At 29.1% G+C, this 23,421-nt stretch overlaps 1 pseudogene; it reads right to left on the reverse strand.

Annotated features, from left to right (window-relative positions):
* Positions 1–1,126: 1,126 nt before the first annotated feature.
* Positions 1,127–6,957, reverse strand: LOC110633172 (disease resistance protein Roq1-like; annotated as a pseudogene).
* Between the last annotated feature and the right edge of the window lie 16,464 nt (positions 6,958–23,421).

The following is a 23,421-nucleotide window of genomic DNA, read 5'->3' on the forward strand; positions in this document are numbered from 1 at the left end:
ATTATATCATATATAAAAATTAATAAAAAATATATATATAAAAAATTAAGGGTAAATAATACTTCATTCCGAGGTTTGATAAAACCTATAATTTAATTCATATATTTTCAAAACAAATCAAATTAGTTCCTAAAGTTTGGTGAAACTTATAATTTAGTCATTCAATTTAATTTTCCATCCAATTTGCTATTAATTATAGTGAAAATAACTAAAATGCCTTCAACTCCATATATTTTCTAACTTAAATAATTTAATCTCTGAGATTTTGTATTATAACCAAAATAGTTTAAATCAAGACACTATTTTGTTTATAAAATTTAAATTAAAGGATTATAATACAAAACATTAGGGGCTTAATAATTTCATTTAGAAAATATAGATTAAAGAGTTTTGGTCATTTTTACTATAATTAATGGTCAATTAGATGGAAAATTAGACAGAGGGACTAAACTTTAAGTTTTGCCAATTTTAAGAACAAAAATGTTTAATTTTAAAAATATGAGAACTAAGTTATAGATTTTATCAAGTTTCAGAGACTAAATTATAATTTACTCAAAAATTAATTTATGAGTCTATATAACAAGTATAATAATATGCCATATACGTTACATACAAAACTAACAAAACTAGTAATAATAAAAAGAGCATAACATTGGTTTTCCTAATTAACATCTCTCAATCGAGGCCCATGATCGTTTCCATTGACAGCGAATTTAAACCTACGATCCAATTAAAAAAAAAATGTAAAACCTACAATACAAATAATAAACAATAAATTAAGTGTCAATCGAGCAAAAAGAGTGACTAAAGGAAAAAGAAATCTATTAACAAAAAATAAATAAAATAAATTTTTAACTGAAACAAAATTTTAATTTTTCATGTAAAAAAAGCAATTTCTCAAAAGAAAATTGAAAAAAATTTAATAATTTAATATGTGAGTAGTGTGTACACACAATCATTTTTCTAATTGAATAACCATAAAGAAAAACAATTATTGTGTATTTTACTGACTTAATTTTTCTATTTTTATTTCTCGTCGAATTTTGCTATGAAATCTCAATAACCAAACATACTATGTAATGAAAATGTGTGAAAGAATTATAAAGAATATAATTACCTATATTTGTCAACAACGGTAAATAAATGCAAATATCTACACATTAAAATGTATAAAGAATGATGAATTCATACTTTAGCTACTTTAAAAAAAAAAAAAAACAAGAAAGAAAGAGGCCATTTAAAAGTACCTCTGCAATAGTTATTCCTGGGAGGCCCAAATCCTCAAAAGGCTTATCGCACCACATTAATTCCCTAACGTCTTCATCGTCATAATATAATAGACGAAGTCCACAATTCTTCACCTCTAACTGGTCAGAAAAAAATGACGCCTTAAGTTGATTACATCCTTCCAACTGATCTAGACAATTTATGGAGCTAGGAGGCACAAAGCTGACCCAAAGTTGATCAGAAGTGATGCATAAATCTTGAGCGATTTCCATCGTAGAGCGACCTAGAAACAAACTTTGTTCTGACGGCAAATTGTATGCATGCAAGTCACAGACAACAGTACAAGTATCCACTGAAGGAGGCTGATCATGATGGAATCTAAAAACTCCAGATAAAGAGAATCCTCCCCATCCGTAATTCAACCAATAAGGAGGTAGCTGCACTTCTAATGAAGACCCCGAGCCTTGATTGTTGAACCACACAGGAACTTCACTTGAGGCTAAACACAATGATATAAGAGTGTTTGCACTAAAGAGTCCCTGAGCCAAAATTATTACTTAACAATTAACATGTGTAGCTTTGCAGCAATATTCTAAGGGAAAATAAAACTTTTTTGGTGGATGCATGTGTAATTGGATAGTTATTTAGTAGTTGAGTTGGTCCTGGAATGCACAAATTCTAAACTTCTTTGGCAAGAAGTCAGAATGCACGTAATGAAATTTGCTATGGGCCACAAAGATAACATAAAAAAGGAACAAATACATGATACAATATCATATGACACAAAAATATATAATATCTTAAAAAAAAAAGTAAGAGATATATATATATACACACACACTCACACACTGAAAAATGTGATTTTCTTTTTTTGAAAAATCTAAGGCCCCCAAAGATGTGTGTGTGTGTGTGAGAGAGAGAGAGAGAGAGAGAGAGACTGACCAGAGAGAGAGAGTTATGCATCAATAAGAAATGTAGGTAACTCGTTAGCCTTGCAAGTGGCCTACGAATTTGGCCTTGAATCTCAATCAACCTTACCCATTTTATAAGAGTGAACGATGAAGTTCTTGAAGTGCTTGCTTCAAATGGATTTGGAATACTTTCCTGTGTAGTTAGACATTCCGCACTAAGTTGTAAAACGGTTGATGAAAGATCATGCAAGGACTGAAGCTTCTTGCAATCAACGAAGTGAAGGTTTTTAAGTTCAAAATTTCTACTTATGCTTGTAGTTAGTGAAGTTTGAGACGCGAAGGAAGATTATTTGGAAGTGATCGAATCCTCTTACAATTGCTAAAACGAACAGCTAAGAGTTTAGAGAGTTGACTAATGCTTTCAGGCATGCTTACAAAATCATTTCCGCTTAGATCTAGATATCGTAAAAATGGGAAACAACTTAGATCATAAGGAATCATCACATCGGTAAGACCTCAATGACATAGATTAAGTCTCCTAAGAATGCAAAAACCTCTTAAAGAAGGCAACCCAAAGGACAAGGCAGGTGTAGGTTTCTTTGGCATTAGCCACCAAGGGCAAAGACAATCCCATGGTTGGGCTAATGGCAATGATGTTGAACCGATTCCTGCTATATCAAACATATCCACAGATGTCATATCCCCTATGTTATCTGGAATTTCTTCAAGATTGGAGCAGCCACTCAATATAAAAACTTTAAGAGACTTCAAATTACACAGGCTACTTGGAAGAGCTGTAAGGCTTTTGCAATTCTTCATGTTCAGTAAAACAAGCCTTTCTAGAAGTCCAATAGAATGGTGTACTTCAAGTAATCCTGTACAACATTCAAGAATCAACTCTTCAAGGTATGGGATCTCTCTAAAGTCGGGTGTCTTGATTAATTTTTTGGAGTAACTAAGATCAATTGTCTTCAACAACTTTAAAGGCTGTAAAAGATATAGAAAGGAAATCAAAAAGAAACAGTAAAACCACAGTAATAAACAGATATAAGGAGTTAATTATACATACTCTTATTCCCTTCCATAATTGTTCAATTCTGCTATAAGACAAATGGAGCTCAACAAGTTGATCTGGTTGAAAAGTTTGTGGCAAAGATTTGAAAGGATACCCACGCCATTCCAAGTACCTTAATTCATTGGAAAGATATTCAATGTCTTTGGAGAGGTTTAAATTGCGAAGTATGAGCAATCTGAGAGCTTTCATCTTCAAGAAGGCTTTAGAACTCATGTATCTGTCTCCTCGATCAAACATATAATCCAGGACTACACCTTCAATTAGATTTGTTCCCTAAAAAATCAAAGGCAACAATTAGTGGTGAAAATAACTGAAAGACTTATTACATTTATAATGGCAGTTTATCAAATCAAATATAATTCTTAATTATTGAGTAATACTAACCGTATCATTCATTAAGATGTGACAGACATCCTTATAAAGCCATAGTCTACTACGTCGTCCAGGCTCTTCTCGACATTCTCGATGAACAATTTCTTGACCCATTTCTTGAAGCAAATCATGCATCCACACACGGTTGTCTGAAATAGTTATGAGAGATTTATCGATAAGCTCCCTTATACCAATATCTGGGTATAATCCACCACTTTCCAGTACTTTCATCACTTAATGTTTCATTTTTCCTTTGAAAAAGCATGCGATGTCTAGAAATATTTTTTTTTGTATTTCCTCCAATCCATCAAAACTTATTTCAAGCTTACTGAGAATGTTTTCATTGGGAATTTCTTTCAACCTCTTAAATGCACTGTTCCATTCTTTCATAGATCTAGCATACAAGGAGGAACCCAAAACATTAAGCGCTAATGGGAGGCCACCTGCATAGTTTACAGCTTTGTTGGATAGCTCCATGTAATCTTGTGGTGGACAATCTTTCTTGAAGGCTTTCAAGCAAAAGAGTTGAAGGGCTTCATGATGATTTAACTCTTCAACCCTATATTTTTGATCTACTTCATGTTGGATCAACAAATGTTCATCCCTTATCGTTATTATGATTCTACTTCCAACTCCAAACCAGTTTTCATCTTTTTTTCCAACTAATAATTCTAATTGCTCCAACTCATCAACATCATCAAGAATGACCAAAACCTTCTTCCGAGATAGCCTATTTTTTATGTGATAAACTCCATTGTACACATCGCACACATCTATGTCTCTTTCCATCAATGTTGCACATAAAAGTCGTCTTTGTAAAGTGAACAAACCATATTTTCTTGAAGTTTCCCTAACATCCGCAAGAAAAGCACTACCCTCAAATTGGCATTGCATTTCTTTGTAGGTGACACTAGTCATAGTTGTTTTTCCAATGCCACCCATCCCACAAATACCTACCGTTTTGACATTATTTAGCTCCTTTATATTGATACACAATCTCATTTTCTCTAATTGTGAATCCATTCCAACAAAATCCTTGGCTATGCTATGACTAAATCTTCCCAATTTGTTAAGTACATCTTTAGTGATATCCTGAATAAACTCTGACTCCTCCTTATAATGTAAGAATTTCCTATTATCATATATAACACAATATTTTAAATGTAGAAATAACATTAAAAATATCAAGTGTTCAGTTTTGTTCATATTGCGCACACCAAAATTCTATAATATGCAAAGGGTATATTATAGAGAGAAAGAAATAATAAATTCCTACGCAAATTGAGATATCAATAATAGGAAACATATAATAAGCATTTCATTGTGCTCATATTCAATAATAGGAAACATAGTCTTTCCAAAACATTTTAAATTTCTAGTCATGAGTTCTTCCGGTGGCACTTTTTCCGCAAATGATATTAAGGATTTTTAGAGACTTTTTATAAAATGTTCCTAAACACAAAATAATTAGAGATAATTTCAGACGTCGCTAATTAAATTTTTGAGAAACACAATAAAATTGTCTCTTAATAATATTTTCGTCTCAAAATTTTTGGTGGGAGAGGGAAAAGGGAGTGAGAAATTCTCTCCATTTTAAGGCATGATTTTAACAAAACGTTAAAAATTAATTTTTAGTGGACAATCATTTCCCATAATTGACTATCAAAATATTACCATTGCGTTTACAATGTAAAAAAAAAATAAAATAAGAACATTTTGTATTTTTTGCTGAGGGTTGCTGTGTGTCACTAATCAATGACTGCCACATGTACTAAATTACTTCGATTTGTTTAAAAAAAAAAAAAAAAACGATTAACTTGTGTGATCCATGACGTAGTCAACCAAGTCGTCTGAGTTTGATCGAACAATTAAAGACAGATGCAAAGATTTAATTTAGGAGTCCAATTAAAATATGTGATTGAACAATTAATGACAGATGCAAAGATTTAATTTAGGAGTCCAATTAAAATATGTGATTGAACAATTAAAATAGACTCATTCAATGATGATGACTAATAAAAAAAAAAAAAAAAACATTCAATGAATATAGCCACGAAAATAAAGTTTAATTTTTGAATAAAATTGACTTGCTAAAGATTAAATAGAATTACTATTAATATTATAAATTACTGAATTTAAAATATATTGGCTTAAAATTAAAAAATTTGTTCAATTTACTTCAAATTAAAATTTTTCAAAACAATAATGAAAAACAAATTCAATTCAAATTATAGATTAAAAATCTAATATTATGAAATATATATATATAACATGAGTATGAAGAAATTTCAACAAGGGAAAGATTCCAACAATAATAATGAGATTATGAAAAAAAAAAAAAAACCATTTTAAATTGATGAAAAGAATGATGCTTAAATTATACTAGACTTTCCTTTGATGATGTTGTCAAACAATTTAAATTTCAAAGAATAGAAATTGATGATGGTAGAATTAATAAAGAAAAAAAAATAGGTTAAGAGGCAATGATGGTTTGAATTTTTTTTTTTTTATAAGAGTGTTTGTATTTTACTGTTTATATATAATTATTTCAATACAGTAATAAAAAAATTGATTTTTTTAAAAAAATTTGTAGTGAATCTATAAAAGCTTTTAAAATAATCGAGTGATTCAGTACCCCATTAAAATTTGATAAGAGTAATAAAAAAAATTAAGTTTTTGAAAAACTACTACTATACCGTAAAAAATTTTAAAATTTCAGCAGCCAATGCCCCCTGGCCTCTGGATATATCCATCTCTGGACCTCGTATCATAAATTTTCTGGTTAAATTGGTCTTATTGACGCATGAGTCTAGTGAGGGACATATAGGAAAATGCTAATTAAATTCAAATAACTAAAAGAAATGGGATATATTCTGACCTGCCTTGTAAATTCCATCCAGAAAGATTGGACACTTGAGTCATAGCAAGTCTCCACCTTTGCACCCTCTCGTCTTTCTGCTGATAATGTTCAAAGTCATTTTCAAAACTCCCATTCTGTTTTCGAACTTCTGATGGATTCACATCATAGAAAATGGGCAAAACTATTTGGTTGCCAGAGTTCTTGCATTCTAAAATTTTTACGAGTTCATCCAAACACCATCTTGAAGAAGCGTAATTTTTTGAAAAGATGACAAGAGAAATTTTGGAGCTTTCAATTGCTTTGAGGAGTTCTTGAGAAATAGTTTCCCCTTTCTCAAGTTCTCGATCATCCTTGAATATTATGATCCCTTTTTGACGAAACTCTTTACACAAATGACTGATAAAATTCTTACGGGTATCTTCACCCCTAAAGCTAAGAAAAACATCATATTTCCATTGTTGAGAAGAAGAAGAAGAAGAAGAAGAAGAAGAAGAAGAAGAGTTTTCTTTCATGACCTTAGGAGCCATGAAAAGCTTTTTAATAGTTTAAATGGGAAGCTTGATGGGTCATTTGTTACGTCTTTCTCCTACAAGCATAGCTTGGTATTTATAGAAGCTATTTTCCATTTGTCTTTCTTCTATAAGCATAGCTTGGTATTTATAGAAGCTATTTTCCATTGTGCAGTGCATTTTCCTAAAACCTAATTAAAATTATATTTTGTTGTGACAAATTGGAAAAGCTCTCTTCTCTCGTTGTGACAAATTCAAAGTCTTTTAATTCTACCTTTGAAATTGAAAGCAAAGTTAATTAAGCATACAGCATAAAAATTGGGTCAATTTACTCGAATTTTTAGCTGTATAGAAAGGAGAGAGAAAGAGGCGCGTAAAGCTTTAAATGTTAATTTTTCTTTTGGTCCTTAATGTTTTATAGAAGTAATAACTAAGTTTTTACATTTTTTAATATTGTTGAAAAATAGTTTTACTAAGATAATATTGTGAAAAAAAAAATGATGTTATAATTATTGAATATTTAATTTCGATTTTCGATTTTAAGATGAGATTGACAGAGTAAAGGAATGAAATAAATTTTTTATTTTACTTTCAATTAATTTTTTCTATTATTGTTATAGTTTTTAGGAGGAAGACTATAAAATTTATAGAGAAATAACTTTTTATAAATTTTGAGTAGCCATTATAAAATATAAAAATTTTTATTTTGTCCCTGAACAAGTCATGTAGTACACAGTTAAAAATGAAGATAAATTAGCTCAATTTATCAATTTTAAAATGTAACTAATTCAATTTTTATATTTTGCAGTTGATTAAATTTTACAATCAATTTGAAAGATCAAGTTAATATTTAGTTTATATATCATGCATTATGATTATTGTTTTGACAAGTAACTATTATTCAATATTTAATTTGTCATATCGAATTATCATGTAATTAATTAATAATTAAAGAGTCCATTAAATATGCAAAATTTTTAAAATTATAGCATTTCAAAATATTAAATTTAAAAAATTATAATTAATTTGTTACTAAAATATGTTAAGTTTATCTCTTAATAATAATAATAATAATAATTATTATTATTAAATGATGATCATAATCGTCCATATATAGTATACTTTCAATATATACCTTAAACTATGACCCTGTCTTTATGAATCATTTTTTTCCAATAAGAACATCTGATGCCTTCACATTCATCTGATATCAAAAGTAAAGCCCTTTTTGGCTGCTGCTAAAAAAAAAAAAAAAAATTGGCTGCCTTAACCTTAGCAACTGTAATCTCTATAGCATAATCTCAAAATTTTAATTTAATATTACATATTTTTATTTCAATAATATATATATATATATATATATATATATATATATATATATATATATATATATATATATATATATAGTTTAAGTGAGGAGAAGCTCTCAGTTCAGATTAGGACATACTAATAATTTAATTTTATTAAAAGATTATAGTACAGTTTAATTATAGTACAGATTATAAAACAATAGTTGATAAAACTTGAATTCTCAAATTATATATAAAACAACAAGGATGGTAAATAAGTTTTTGGGAAAATTACGTAAAGTTCCCCAACCTATAAACATGTTTTCAATATTATAATTTTTATAATGTTCTTCTTATTATTTTAAAGAAACTTTATTGAGATAAATTTTTTTTATAACTTATAATTTAATTTTTTTTATAACTTATAATTTATGTATAATATTTAAATTAAAATATTAATTTAATTAATTTATATATAAAAATATTTATTTATATAAAATAATTGCACTTTTAATTAAAAGATCAACATTAACAATATTATTTGAAATTCTAAATTTTAGATCAAATATCTAAAATTTAAATCTAAATTCATGAATCCAAACATTGATTTGAAATCTAATAGTGGCTCTGAAATTGAAATTGGAAAAGCTTTCTTCTCGTGACAAATTCAAAGTCTTTTAATTTTACCTTTGAAATTGAAATCAAAGTTAATTAAGCATACAGCATAAAACTTGGGCTAAGTAAGGTTGAGGATTTAATGCTTGTGAATGAAGAAAATCTCCGTTGATAGCGCTTTACCCCATAATAGACATTTCCGACGCGAGTAGGATTAGACTTAACTCAGTAGACTAAAGATACCTATAATTTACTAGAAAAAAAAAAAAAACATATTTAGCTCATTCCATTTTTTGTTTAGATATACGTCTTCATACAATATCATTACTGATGATCATTATGAGCGAATAACACTCTTATGCATAACATATTCTTATCTTAAACACTTGCTTATAACAAAGGTTATAATTCGAAAGCTAAATATTCTTAGCATTCACATAAGTAATAAAATCCCAGCTTAAAATTTTTAATGGATAAATCTGGCCATGAGGTTTCAAAAAGTTTCTTCTAGATATTTAAACAAGTAGAAATTAATAAAATTACTAAAAAAAATAGTGAAAGTCTAGACACCAAAATTTCAATATTTAAATATTTATTAAAATCAATGAAAATTTACTTAATAATCAAAGGATAAACTAAAATAAATATAAAAAATTATAAAATGAGAGTGTAGTCTTATATTTGTCACACCCTGCTTCTAGAAAGGAAGAATAAAAACTACCACTAATGTTCCCTCTTGCCGCTGCCGCCCTTTAGCCATTTCCAGCGTTCATGAAGTTAAAACCACCGCCTAGCAGCTTCCTTCTATCATCTATAAATCAATAAATGTCCTTTACACTTTGATTTCATCAGGTATTGAAGGAAGACTGACAAAAATCCAGCTTAGTGTTGTTTCAAGAACATGATGGCAGCCCGAAAGTTCCTTAATTTCTGAAGTTTTGATGTTTAATTTCACAATGGATGTTGGGTAAGTGATTTCTACCATGGTGTTATTCACTGTGTTTACATTCACCCAGTTATTTTAATATTTCAGAGCTTTTGGTGTTTCCTGCACTAGTAGTCCTTTGTCTTTAGTAGCTTTCAGGTCTAATGGAGGTTTGGCCAACATGCTTTATGTGAAATTTGGGATCCTTTTCGGACCATCTTATATGTGTATGTTTAGGTTGCCTGATTATTGGGCTGTAGACATATTCTTTTTAATCCTGATGTTTTGTTCGAGTATCATTCTTTTTTGTTTTGGTAAGCAATAAATTTTATTAAAAGTATGAGCTCAAAAAGGAACCTAGAGAAACAAATACTACAATTGAATTTACATTGTCAAAAAAAAACTATTGCATTTACAATGTCACTAATCAATGACTGCCACATATACTAATCAATGACGTTGTCAACCAAGTCGTCTGAGTTTGACTGGATTTCACAAGTTTTGATCGAACTTTTCATAGACTCATTCAATGATGATGACTAATAAAATCATTTCATGCGATAAAAACAAAAACATTCAATGAATATAGCCACAAAAATAAAGTTTAATTTTTGAAAATGCTAATTAAATTCAAATAACTAAAAGAAATGGGATATAGCAAGTCATAGCAAGTCTCCACTTGAGTCAATGACGTTGTCAACCAAGTCGTCTGAGTTTGACTGAATTTCACAAGTTTTGATCGAACTTTTCCATAGACTCATTCAATGATGATGACTAATAAAATCATTTCACGCTATATAAACAAAAACATTCAATGAATATATTAATTTAAAAATATTATGAATATTTAATATTATAAATTACTGAATTTAAAATATATTGACTTAAAATTAAAAAACTTGTTCAATTTACTTCAAATTAAAATTTTTCAAAACAATAATGAAAAACAAATTCAATTCAAATTATAGATTAAAAATCTAATATTATGAAATATATATATAAAACATGAGTATGAAGAAATTTCGACAAGGGAAATATTCCAACAATAATAATTAGATTATGAGAAAAACTGTGTGTAGGAAAAATGCTAAGGAAGTACGTGAAGACTGGTTCAAGAGTATGTACAGGGAAAATGCTAAGTGAAAATTGGATCAAGAATATAAAATTCTGAGAAAGTGAAAAATGAAGTTTAAATTGACTGGAATCCGAATGATCCTAACTGAAACTCACTCGATTTGCCATCTCTACCCTTGCGAATGAAATTTTAATCTTTAAAATTGAATCCTTAAAAATAACATAAAATAATTTTTTCCACCTTTGTTTGAAAAATGATAAATTTTGATTTGAAATCTAATGGTGGCTCTGAGTTTGAATTGCATATCAAAAGAAAAACGAGTAGAAAAACCCATCAGGTATTGACAAATGTGAATATTGGACAAGGCCATGTACATTTGACAAACATTGATAGAAGATATATTATTTATAATTTTTTTAATTTATAAAACTAATTGCATATCATAAATTAACATGGAAAGTAATCAGAAACTATATTCACTATAAATATTATTTTAAATTAATTATTTAAGCATTACATTTATATTATGTCGTTAGTCCATAGTAGATCGATTTAATCAAGAAAAATCTCAAATAATTAAGAATTTCAAAAACAATCTTAAAAATTGGAAGAAACATTTAACAACATTAAAAAGAATAAAAAATCTTCCAGAAGAACCCTGTGTATGCTGCACTCACTTATCGAAATGAAATAAAACTTAATTTATAAATAAAACTAAACTTAAAATAGCAAATCATATATTAATTCATGTTTAAATTTCATCTTAACTATATTATTAAAGGGCATAAAAAGACAACAGAAATATACAGTAAAAGAATGCAGAATATTGCAAGAAAAAAACAATTGTTTTAACCTACTTAATGGGTTTGCTTTACTTAATAGGCCATTACCAGTCGTCAGCATTCAGCGCCCCTTTTTTTTGGCTTGTTGGCTAGATTCTGTTTTTGCATTCTAGTCATGCTTAACTTTATTCTAGATATTTAAAGAAGTAGAAATTTATAAAATTACAAAAAAAAAAAAAAAAGGGTAAAAGTCGAGAGATTTAATCTCCAAATATGTCTAACATAAAACAGTGGCCTTCTATTTTTTTTTCTTCTTTTTAGACGCCAAAATTTGAATATTTAAATATTTATTAAAATCAATAAAAACTTACTTATTGTATTTATATCAAAGGCTGAGATATATGATTCAAAATTAAAACGTTTAGATATAATTATCATTTAGAGAAAAGATTTGAACTTATATATATATACATGCTAACAAGATACAAGAATTTTATTATTTATCTTTTGTTATTTTATCTTTAACTAAGGTTATATTATTTATTTATTTATATGACTCATTATTTGAAATCACAAATTGCTAAAAAAATTTAAAATTAAATTTTAAAACTATAAAATTTTATGTAATGAAATGATAATTATATATTGTAATCAATTATACTTAAATTAACGCAATAGTCATTGCATACAAAAATAAATGTAATTATAATTACTTATTTTGATTTTTTTTTTCATTTATTGTTAATACTACCACCACCATTACTTGGCTACCACTACTATGACAACCGCTATCCTGCCTTGTTACCATCACCACCACTACCAACATCACCACCACCACTACTTAATCACAACTATCACTACTTAGCTACTGCCACATCTGCCACCATCTAGTCATTACCAACACTACCACTATCTCATTTTGCCACTACCACCACCTAACCATCACTGTCGCCGCCACTACTATCACTTAATTAATATTTCCACTTGACTACCGATCACTACATCCACTAACACTTATTATTAATATTATAAAGAAATTAAATATTAAAATCAAAATTATCATTATATTACACTATTTATATTTTTATTTTACAATCAAACATAGGAATGTAATGAAAATTACATTACATTATATTACAACTATAATTTTATTATATAATTGATTATATTAGATTACATTACGCTTTATCAAACATAACCTAAATGTGGTTTGATTGGATAAATGAATATCGCACTAGTATTCCCTTTGTTGAATCCTTAAGAATAATATAGAATAAAAAGCTAGCTTCTTTTTCCACCTTTGTTGAAAAATGATAAATTTTGATTTGAAATCTAATAGTGGCTCGAGTTTGAATTGCATATCAAAGGGAAAACGAGTAGAAAAACCCATCAGCATTGACAAAAGTGAATATTGACAAATAAATATAAGGACTCAAAAAGTTAAAGATTTGAAAGAACAACATCAACCATGTTATGTTATTTGAAATTCTAATTGAACTTAATAAAAGGTTTTTTTTTTTTTTTATTGAATACTCCCATTTTAAATTTAAAAATTAAAATTATGTATTTCATCCAAACAAGATATTTTCAAATTTATAAATTTTAAATTTTAAATTCAGATCCAATATTTGAAATCCAAAATTTAAGTCTAAATCTATGAATTTAAGCACAACCTAACTTCTTTTTCCACTTTTTTTGTCAAAAATGATAAAATTTGATATGAAATCTAACAGTGGCATATAGTTTTTGTCACACCCTATCCCTCTATAAGGTATGATATAATCCCGTAGTATATCTAATAAATTACAGAATTTTGCTCACCGATAATCTATTAAATATACTATAAGGGATTTTGATAAAACAAATGCATTTTTAAAATTTAGCGTAGTGATAAAAATTTATCTTAAGTGGTCTCAATTCAAGTATATGTTATAAAACTTATTTAGGAATAATTAGGTATTTTTAAAATTTTGCGGAAAATCCGCGTGGTTGCTGCTAAAACTAGGTAAAAACAGTTCTTCAATTTACGTGAAAGATAAATTTTATACAGAAATATTCCAGTCCAATCTCGATAATTTCACAATTCGTTTCAAGCAATCAACTCAATTTGTTTCATTCCATTCCCACTAAAACCCATCATAAGAAAATGATTCATTATCTACAAGTTTCAAAAAGAATTTAAATATTACATTTATTGGGGTGATAAAATTAATTTTATAAAAATATATACAAGTAAATAAAATCTTATATTAATATTACAATAATTGCATTTGAGTACATTCCAAAATAATATTACAAGAGTTTTTGTACAATTGCTCGAATGTATTTACATACAAATAGTTACATAATTACATCAAAATCTAATGTCTAGAGATATACCTACAATATACCCAAAATTAATCTCAACGCGTCTTTAAGACACAGCTTCAAGTGATCTCACTCAACTGCTCTATCCTTCTTTTTACTCGCGATAAAGATATACAAAACTATCACGAGCAAAGGAACTCAGTGGCGCACAACTAATAATTTAAAATTTAATACACTATACTTTGACAAAATCATTACAAAGAGATTGGAAATATTCAATTTCTTCATGACACATAAAATCAAAGTCAATGTTTTCAATAGTGCAAATAATTTATTTGAATGATATTGATCAATAATTAAGATTTACCAAATCATAAATGCACATTTGAAATATTCACATCAAATTATGAAAATAAACATTCAATTTCATGAAAAAGGAAAGTATAAAAATATAAACCAAAGATATCATTTTAGAAGCAAGGTTGCTCACTTTCAAATCCATTCTTATTCTCACTGACTTAATGCAAGACTAATCTGTAAGGGCCATCTTCGAAGTTATTCTCACTCCCTATAGTAGGGGAGATCGAATCATGCACATTCCATCCATTACACCATAACAAATTAAATTCCGAGAGGGGCCATCTTCAACTTAGATCTAACTTCTTATATGAGGAAGATCAAATCATCAATGTGCATGTACCATGGTATTCAAAACAGAGCTAACACCATTGTCTCCTCAACAAATGAGGGACTGTAATAACCATGTCGAGCATTAGTAGTGAGCTATAAAATAACATTAGAAAATTCATTGCCCTTTTTGTGAGCATATAATCACAATACAAATCGTTTCCATGCCAATCTCAGTAAGCAATATTTTCCATTTTTCATGCAAATCCCATTTCAATCATAATTTCCCAAAACCAACTTCATTCACACCATAACAATATTCAATAATTGTTGAGATAAAATCAAAATTTGATAAACATAATACATGAAAACAATAGAATCATTTAATTAATTGAAATGTGTAAAACACTTATTAATTAAGGACTAGTTGTGCACAAACCTCTTTGGTTGTCTTGACCTAATCCAAATTTTCCTCCTTCCTTGGATGGATCCTTTCTAACTGAAACACATAATTTTAAAGTGTTTCAATACCCATCCAAATCATTTCTAATAATTAATCTAACAATTAAATTTTGCATATTTAATTTTACTTATAAAATATCCTAAGGTTGGCCACGTACATTTGACAAACATTAATATGAGGTACTTCTCTAATATTTTACAAATTTTGAAAGAAAATTACTATCAAATATATCAAATATTGATAGAAGATATATTATTTATAATTTTTTTTAATTTATAAAAACTAATTGCATATCATAAATTAACATGGAAAGTAATCAGAAACTATATTCACTATAAATATTATTTTAAATTAATTATTTAAGCATTACATTCATATTATGTCGTTAGTTCATAGTAGATCGATTTAATCAAGAAAAATCTCATATAATATAGAATTTCAAAACAATCTTAAAATTGGAAGAAACATTTAACAACATTAAAAAGAATAAAAAATCTTCCAGAAGAACCTTGTGTATGCTGCACTCACCTATCGAAATGAAATAAAACTTAATTTATAAATAAAACTAATTAAACTTAAAATAGCAAATCATATATTAATTCATGTTTAAATTTCATCTTAACTATATTATTAAAGGGAATAAAAAGACAACAGAAATATACAGTAAAAGAATGCAGAATATTGCAAGAAAAAAAGCAATTGTTTTTAACCTACTTAATGGGTTTGCTTTACTTAATAGGCCATTACCGGTAGTCAGCATTCAGCGCCCCTTTTTTTTTAGCTTGTTGGCTAGATTCTGCTTTTGCATTCTAGTCATGCTTTACTTTATTCTGGATATTTAAAGAAGTAGAAATTTATAAAATTACAAAAAAAAAAAAAAGGGTAAAAGTCGAGAGATTTAATCTCCAAATATGTCTAACGTAAAACAGTGGCCTTCTATTTTTTTTCCTTCTTTTTAGACGCCAAAATTTGAATATTTAAATATTTATTAAAACCAATAAAAACTTATTGTATTTATATCAAAGGCTGAGATATATGATTCAAAATTAAAACGTTTAGATATAATTATCATTTAGAGAAAAGATTTGAACTTTTATATATGTATATATACTAACAAGATACAAGAATTTTATTATTTATCTTTTGTTATTTTATCTTTAACTAAGGTTATATTATTTATTTATTCATATGATTCATTATTTGAAATAAAAAATTGCTAAAAAAATTTAAATTTTAAATTTTAAAACTATAAAATTTTATGTAATGAAATAATAATTATATATTGTAATCAATTATACTTAAAGTAACGCAATAGTCATTGCATACAAAACTAAATGTAATTATAATTACTTATTTTGATTTTTTTTTTCATTTATTGTTAATACTACCACCACCACTATTTGGCTATCACTACTATGACAACCACTATCCCGCCTTGTTACCATCACCACCACTACCACCATTACCACCACCACTACTTAACCACAACTATCACTACTTAGCTACAATCTAATCACTACCACCACTACCATTATCTCATTTTGCCACTACCACCACCTAACCATCACTATCGCTGCCACCACTATCACTTAATTAATATTTCCACTTGACTACCGATCACTACAACCACTAACACTTATTATTAATATTATAAAGAAATTAAATATTAAAATCAAAATTATCATTACATTACACTTTATATTTTTATTTTACAACCAAACATAGGAATGTAATGAAAATTACATTACATTATATTACAACTATAATTTTATTATATAATTGATTATATTAGATTACATTACGCTTTATCAAACGTAACCTAAATGTGGTTTGATTGGATAAATGAATATCAGTACTAGTATTCCCTTTGTTGAATCCTTAAGAATAATATAGAATAAAATAAGCTAGCTTCTTTTTCCACCTTTGTTGAAAAATGATAAATTTTAATTTGAAATCTAATAGGTCTGAGTTTAAATTGCATATCAAAGGGAAAACGAGTAGAAAAACCCATCGTGCATTGACAAAAATGAATATTGGACAAATAAATATAAGGACTCAAAAGGTTAAAGTTTGAAAGAACAACATTAACCATGTTATGTTATTTGAAATTCTAATTCACCTTAATAAGAGGGGTTTTTTTTTTTTTATTGAATACTCCCATTTTAAATTTAAAAATTAAAATTCAGTATTTCATCCAAACAATATATTTTCAAATTTATAAATTTCAAATTTTAAATTTCAGATCCAATATTTGAAATCCAAAATTTAAATCTAAATCTATGAATTTAAGCACAACCTAACTTCTTTTTCCACTTTTTTTGTCAAAAATGATGAAGTTTGATATGAAATCTAACAGTTGGCATTGAGTTTCACACATCCTACCCCTCTGTAAGGTATGATATGATCCCGTAGTATACCTAATAAATTACTTAATTTTGCTTACTGATAATCTATTAAAAATACTATAAGAGATTTTGACAAAACAAATGCATTTTTAAAATTTAGCATGGTGATAAAAATTTATCTTAAGTGGTCTCAATTCAAGTATATGTCATAAAACTTATTTAGGAATAATTAGGTATTTTTAAAATTTTACGGAAAATCCGCGTGGTTGTTGCTAAAACTAGGTAAAAACAGTTCTTCAATTTACCTGAAAGAGAAATTTTATACAGAAATATTCCAGTCCAATCTCGATAATTTCACAATTCGTTTCAAGCAATCAACTCAATTTGTTTCATTCCATTCCCACTAAAACTCATCATAAGAAAATGATTCATTATCTACAAGTTTCAAAAAGAATTTAAATATTACATTCATTGGGGTGATAAAATTAATTTTACAAAAATATATACAGGTAAATAAAATCTCATATTAATATTACAATAATGGCATTTGAGTACATTCTAAAATAATATTACAAAAGTTTTTGTACAATCGCCGAACGTATTTACATACAAATAGTTACATAATTACATCAAAATCTAATGTCTAGAGGTATACCTACAATATACCCAAAATTAATCTCAACACGTTTTAAGACACAGCTTCAAGTGATCTCACTCACCGCTTATCCTTTCTTTTACTTACGATAAAGATACAAAGCTATCGCTAAGCGGTGAACTCAGTGGTGCACAACTAATAATTTAAAATTTAATACACTATACTTTGACAAAATCATAACAAAGAGATTGGAAATATTCAATTTCTTCATGATACATAAAATTAAAGTCAATGTTTTCAATAGTGCAAATCATTTATTTGAATGATGTTGATCAATAATTAAGATTTACCAAATCATAAATGCACATATGAAATATTCACATCAAATTATGAAAATAAACATTCAATTTCATGAAAAAGGAAAGTATAAAAATATAAACCAACGATATCAGTTTAGAAGCAAGGTTGCTCACTTTCAAATCCATTCTTATTCTAACTGACGTAATGCAAGACTAATCCGTAAGGGCCATCTTCGAAGTTATTCTCACTCCCTATGGTAGGGGAGATCGAATCATGCACTTTCCATCCATTACACCATAACAAATTAAATTCCAAGAGGGGCCATCTTCAACTTAGATCTAACCTTTTATATGAGGACGATCAAACCATCAATGTGCACGCATTTCACGGTATTCAAAACAAAGCTAATACCATTGTCTCTCAACAAATGAGGGACGGATAATAACCATGTCGAGCATTAGTAGTGAGATATAAAATAACGCCGAAAATTCATTGCCCTTTTGTGAGCATATAATCACAATACAAATCGTTTCCATGCCAATATAACTAAGCAATATTTTTCATTTTTCATGCAAACCCTATTTCAATTACAATTTCCCAAAACCAATTTCATTCACACCATAACAATATTCAATAATTGTTGAGATAAAATCAAAATTTGATAAACATAATACATGAAAACAATAGAATCCTTTAAATCAATTGAAATATGTAAAACACTTGTTAATTAAGGACTAGTTGTGCACAAACCTCTTTGGTTGTCTTGACCTAATCCAAATTTTCCTCCTTCCTTGGATGGCTCCTTTCCAACTGAAACACATAATTTTAAAGTGTTTCAATACCCATCCAAACCATTTCTAATAATTAATCTAAAAATTAAATTTTGCATATTTAATTTTACTTATAAAATCTCCTAAGGTTGGGTTCTTTGTATTTATGGCTATGGTGGTTACTATTCATGCAAAATGTTGACTTTTTCATAATTAATAGGTATACTATTTCTAAACACATGGTCATACCACATTTTGGGTCACAAATTTATTGGCATTGGTTGCCAATTGTAATTCAAAGCTTCCTAAGAGAAATTCCAAAATTTTAGTTTTTGTCTCCAAAGTTTATCACTCCATTAGACCAATTTACAGTGGAAATTTGGCTAAAATTTATTCAACAAAGTTGTTCCTTAATATGTCTACTTTAATTCTCCTTTTGAATCACTCCATTTGGAGTTTTTTAGCTCATGTTATAGCACTTTAACCATAACTGGCTGGATTGGTCAATTCCAGAATTCTGGGCCAATTTTTGGTTCTGGCAGTTTTGGTGAGTTAACTTTGGTTAACAATTTGAATGTGTTATGGTCAGAATTTGGGTTTGTGTTCTTCATGAAAGTTGTTCTACTATGTCTAAGCTTTTCATGGCCACAAGAATCAAGTCATTTGGAACTCTCTACACAAAGTTATGACCATTTGAACATGTACTGTTCATTTGGTCAATTTTGCCCAGTAACAGGGTACCAAATCCGAATTCAAGCTAATTTTAGGTCAACTTGGGGTCAGTTTTTGGGCAAGGTTTCTCCATAAAAAATGTTGCATTATGACCCTAGTTTCATCTCCAATTGGCTTCATACAAATTGGAGTAACACAAGTTAACTTATAGTTGTCCAAACCCACTGGACTCAAGGTCCAGAAATTTCAGCACAATGGCAGCCTATCAAATTCACAATCCAATTCCATAATCAACACCATTTTAGGGTCCAACCATGCCAAAAGGTCACTAATTGACCTTAACATCATCAATTCCACAACAATTGAACAAATCCCCAATTTTTAATTGAAAACCCTAACTCCAATTCAAGGTTCACACAGCAAATGTCAATTAGGCATACTAATCCATTTCAAATTTATGTCTACACATCAACACCATTTCTAAGTCATTTTAAATCCATCAAAACCATCAACTACCACTCCCATAAAGTTGGCCAAAATTCCATTCTCAATTTCACACATGAATTATCTTAATTTCTTAATTATTTGTTCATATTCAAACTAAATTTCATGAAATAAACAAGATTAAGTAATTAACATGCACTAACCTTAAATTGGCTAACCCTTGACTTGTTAAAACTTCAATCTCTCTTCAATTTTCTGCTACCTAAAGCTTGTTCAAGGTGTAGAGTGAAATTTTAGTGAAGACAACTAGGAGTTTTGGGGTGAGATAAGGGAGAAAATAAAGCTTACAAGCTTCATCAATGGTGGAGAGTCTTTGAAGATGGTTCGGCCAAGCTCATGAGGAAGATGGTTCGGCCAAGCTCATGAGGAAGAAGATGAAATGGCTTTTTGGTTTAATTTTATCCCTTTTTAATTGTGTTATGAATGCTTGTTTAGTGGTGATAGGCTAAGACATTTTTAATTGCATCATGCACATGTAATAATTCTAATTAAATTCCATTTTGTTTTATTTTTTCTTTCTTCTTTTCCTTTTTCCTTTCCTTCCATATGCCTCTTATGTTTTTAATTATTTTTTTATAATTTTAATTTCCTATATTTTAATGGACATTTAGACCAAGAGTCACCTCTAAGAGTGAATTGACCATTTTGCCCCTTATCGGTTTGATCCATTTTTTCAATAGCACTAGGTTACTTTCTGAACTCTGATTCAATTTTTCGAACTGGTTCTCTATTCTTTTCTATGATTTTTACACTACTATTAGCTTTGCAATTTTCCTTAGGCCTGAGGTGCCATAGGGTCCCACACGAAATCAGGGTAGCAACTGAGCTCACAGTCATTTCTCAGTTCGGTCATCCATCGCTGTGGCCTCTACTTATTTAACCGATTATGCTTTGTTTTTTTTATTTTCTTTTTACCATCATGTAATTGCTATTTATTTTTATTTATGGCTTTTCTAGGTGACTTAATTATGATTCTAAACATCCTAACTGTCCGAACAGATATCAGTCGCCGGAACAGTAGACTGTACGAAACTGCCTACTATGAGGATGTTACAATTTCAATTGCATATCGAAAGAAAAAGCGAGTAGAAAAAATACATCAATTGTCATTTGAACACTTACAGGTACTTATAGGAACCTTAACAAGAGCAAATGAAGGCTAAGCACTTGCAGAAGTACCTATAAAGGTATCAGGTTCCAGGTAGTTATAGAGGTATCTACACCTATAGAGACACCTATGGGTCAATAAAGGTACCTAGTCAGCAAAGATTTTGACAGAGTCTCCTTTGCAACACAAATATATAGAAAATTGGCTTTTTAATATTTAGTTAATTTCCAACACAACAATCATCACAACTTACAGGGGAAGCACATAATACAAAATAGAGCAAGATTCATCCAGCAGGTACAAAAGTGACATAAGTAATTGCACCAAGTGTTGGTACTTAAATGCAAATGTCAAGTTACTGTAGCAGGGAAGCTAGTACCTATAGAGCTACAGATACCTACAAGGTGGCAAGTACCTAGGTAGGTACCTGGGCAGGTACCTGAGTACCAGCCAGTACCTACAAACCAAAAGAGGGTCTGATGCCATCTCTACAAATAGAAGTGACATAATGAGCATTCCCAAGCAACAATAGTCAAGCAAGAAACATAGGTACCGACCGAAATGTAAGTTCAATATACAATACTTATTCTTAACAAGATATAGACAATTTGCAGGTATCGGCCAATATATTGCAAAATTTAACTAATAAATCAGAATACTAACCAATATATTCCAGGTAACTACAAAATTCTCAAATCTAGGAATAGTCAACAAAACCCATTCAAAATTATCCAATGTTACATGATAAGATTACATCAAAAAAGTGATGGAAATTTTCAATCTACCTGAAATCAAGAGAAACAAGAACACAAGTGCCATGAACTAGTGATCGAAAGTTATGAATTGGTGGCTAATGGTGAGATGGTACCATCGATGGCTAAGAGGACCATGGAAGAAACTTAATGGCAAAAAGAATGCTATGGTGAAGAGTGAGTCGATGAAACTAGTAAAGAGAGAATCGCACAGTAGTGGAATAAGGTGGGTCAAGTAGGAGAACCAATGGTCGGTTATAGCCTAAATCAGGACGCCCTTACCCGCCTTCATCAGATAGCCGAGCAATAAGTGCCACATTCCGTGCCCGAGCACCCTATCTTGTATTATCATATCTATAGTAAACTTTTAATGTCATTTAAAACATGTATTCAATGTGTAAATTTTTTTTTTTTATCTTATTTTTGTGGAGATCCAAACAGCCTCCCCTATTTTATTAGCATCTAGCGGGTTCCACTAATCACCTGTTAACATGTCCATATTCATTTCACACATTTCCATATCATATTCTCTTGTATCATATCATTTACAATTATTTATGAGATCTAAAAATGAAGTATCATCTATTGCATTCATATAGAAATTCATAGATAATAAATTACAAGTTTTCTTTTTAATCTCAAAGTTTAATTACAAGTCCAAAATGAAATACATCATGACTAGACATAATGAACCAAAGTACTAGTCGTACATGGGCCCTACCAAAATACAAAAGACTAGTGAGGTGACTCTGGACAATGGCAGATCCGATCGTAGCTCACAAGCTGCACTATTGGTGGTCACTGCCGCACATTGTCACTGGACCGATCTCCGCATCACGCCGATGGAAAACCAATGCACTAAGCATAACGCTTAGTGGTGCATAATTTATAATAACAATAACTTAATAATTTGAAATAATATATGCAACTCATAATTTCTTGATCTTTCATATTTTTATTGCTCTTTGGAAACAATTAACATTATCGGGATATTTTATGATTACTTATTGTATTTTAAGTCTTAATTAATTTTTATCCAGAACACCCTAAGTTCGGTAGTGCTCTATCGTTCTCGTGACCAATGTTGTCCTGGACAAATAGGATGCCTAGAACTACACTTCGATATGAGTGAGGAGACATAAAATAATGAAATACAAGAAAAGAAAATACAAGAAAAACAAAGGAAGAATAATAGCAAAGAAATGTAACCAAGTTAAGCGAGCCGAGAACCCTAGCGATGGGTGACCGCACCGGGAAGTCACGGCGTGGACCGTTGACTAGCCCTGGACCGCGGGAAACCCTGAAAAATATTTTTAGGAATTAAATAGGCCCCTATTG

This window comes from Hevea brasiliensis, unplaced genomic scaffold (assembly GCF_030052815.1).
Source record: "Hevea brasiliensis isolate MT/VB/25A 57/8 unplaced genomic scaffold, ASM3005281v1 Scaf39, whole genome shotgun sequence".
In the NCBI taxonomy this organism is placed as follows: domain Eukaryota; kingdom Viridiplantae; phylum Streptophyta; class Magnoliopsida; order Malpighiales; family Euphorbiaceae; genus Hevea; species Hevea brasiliensis.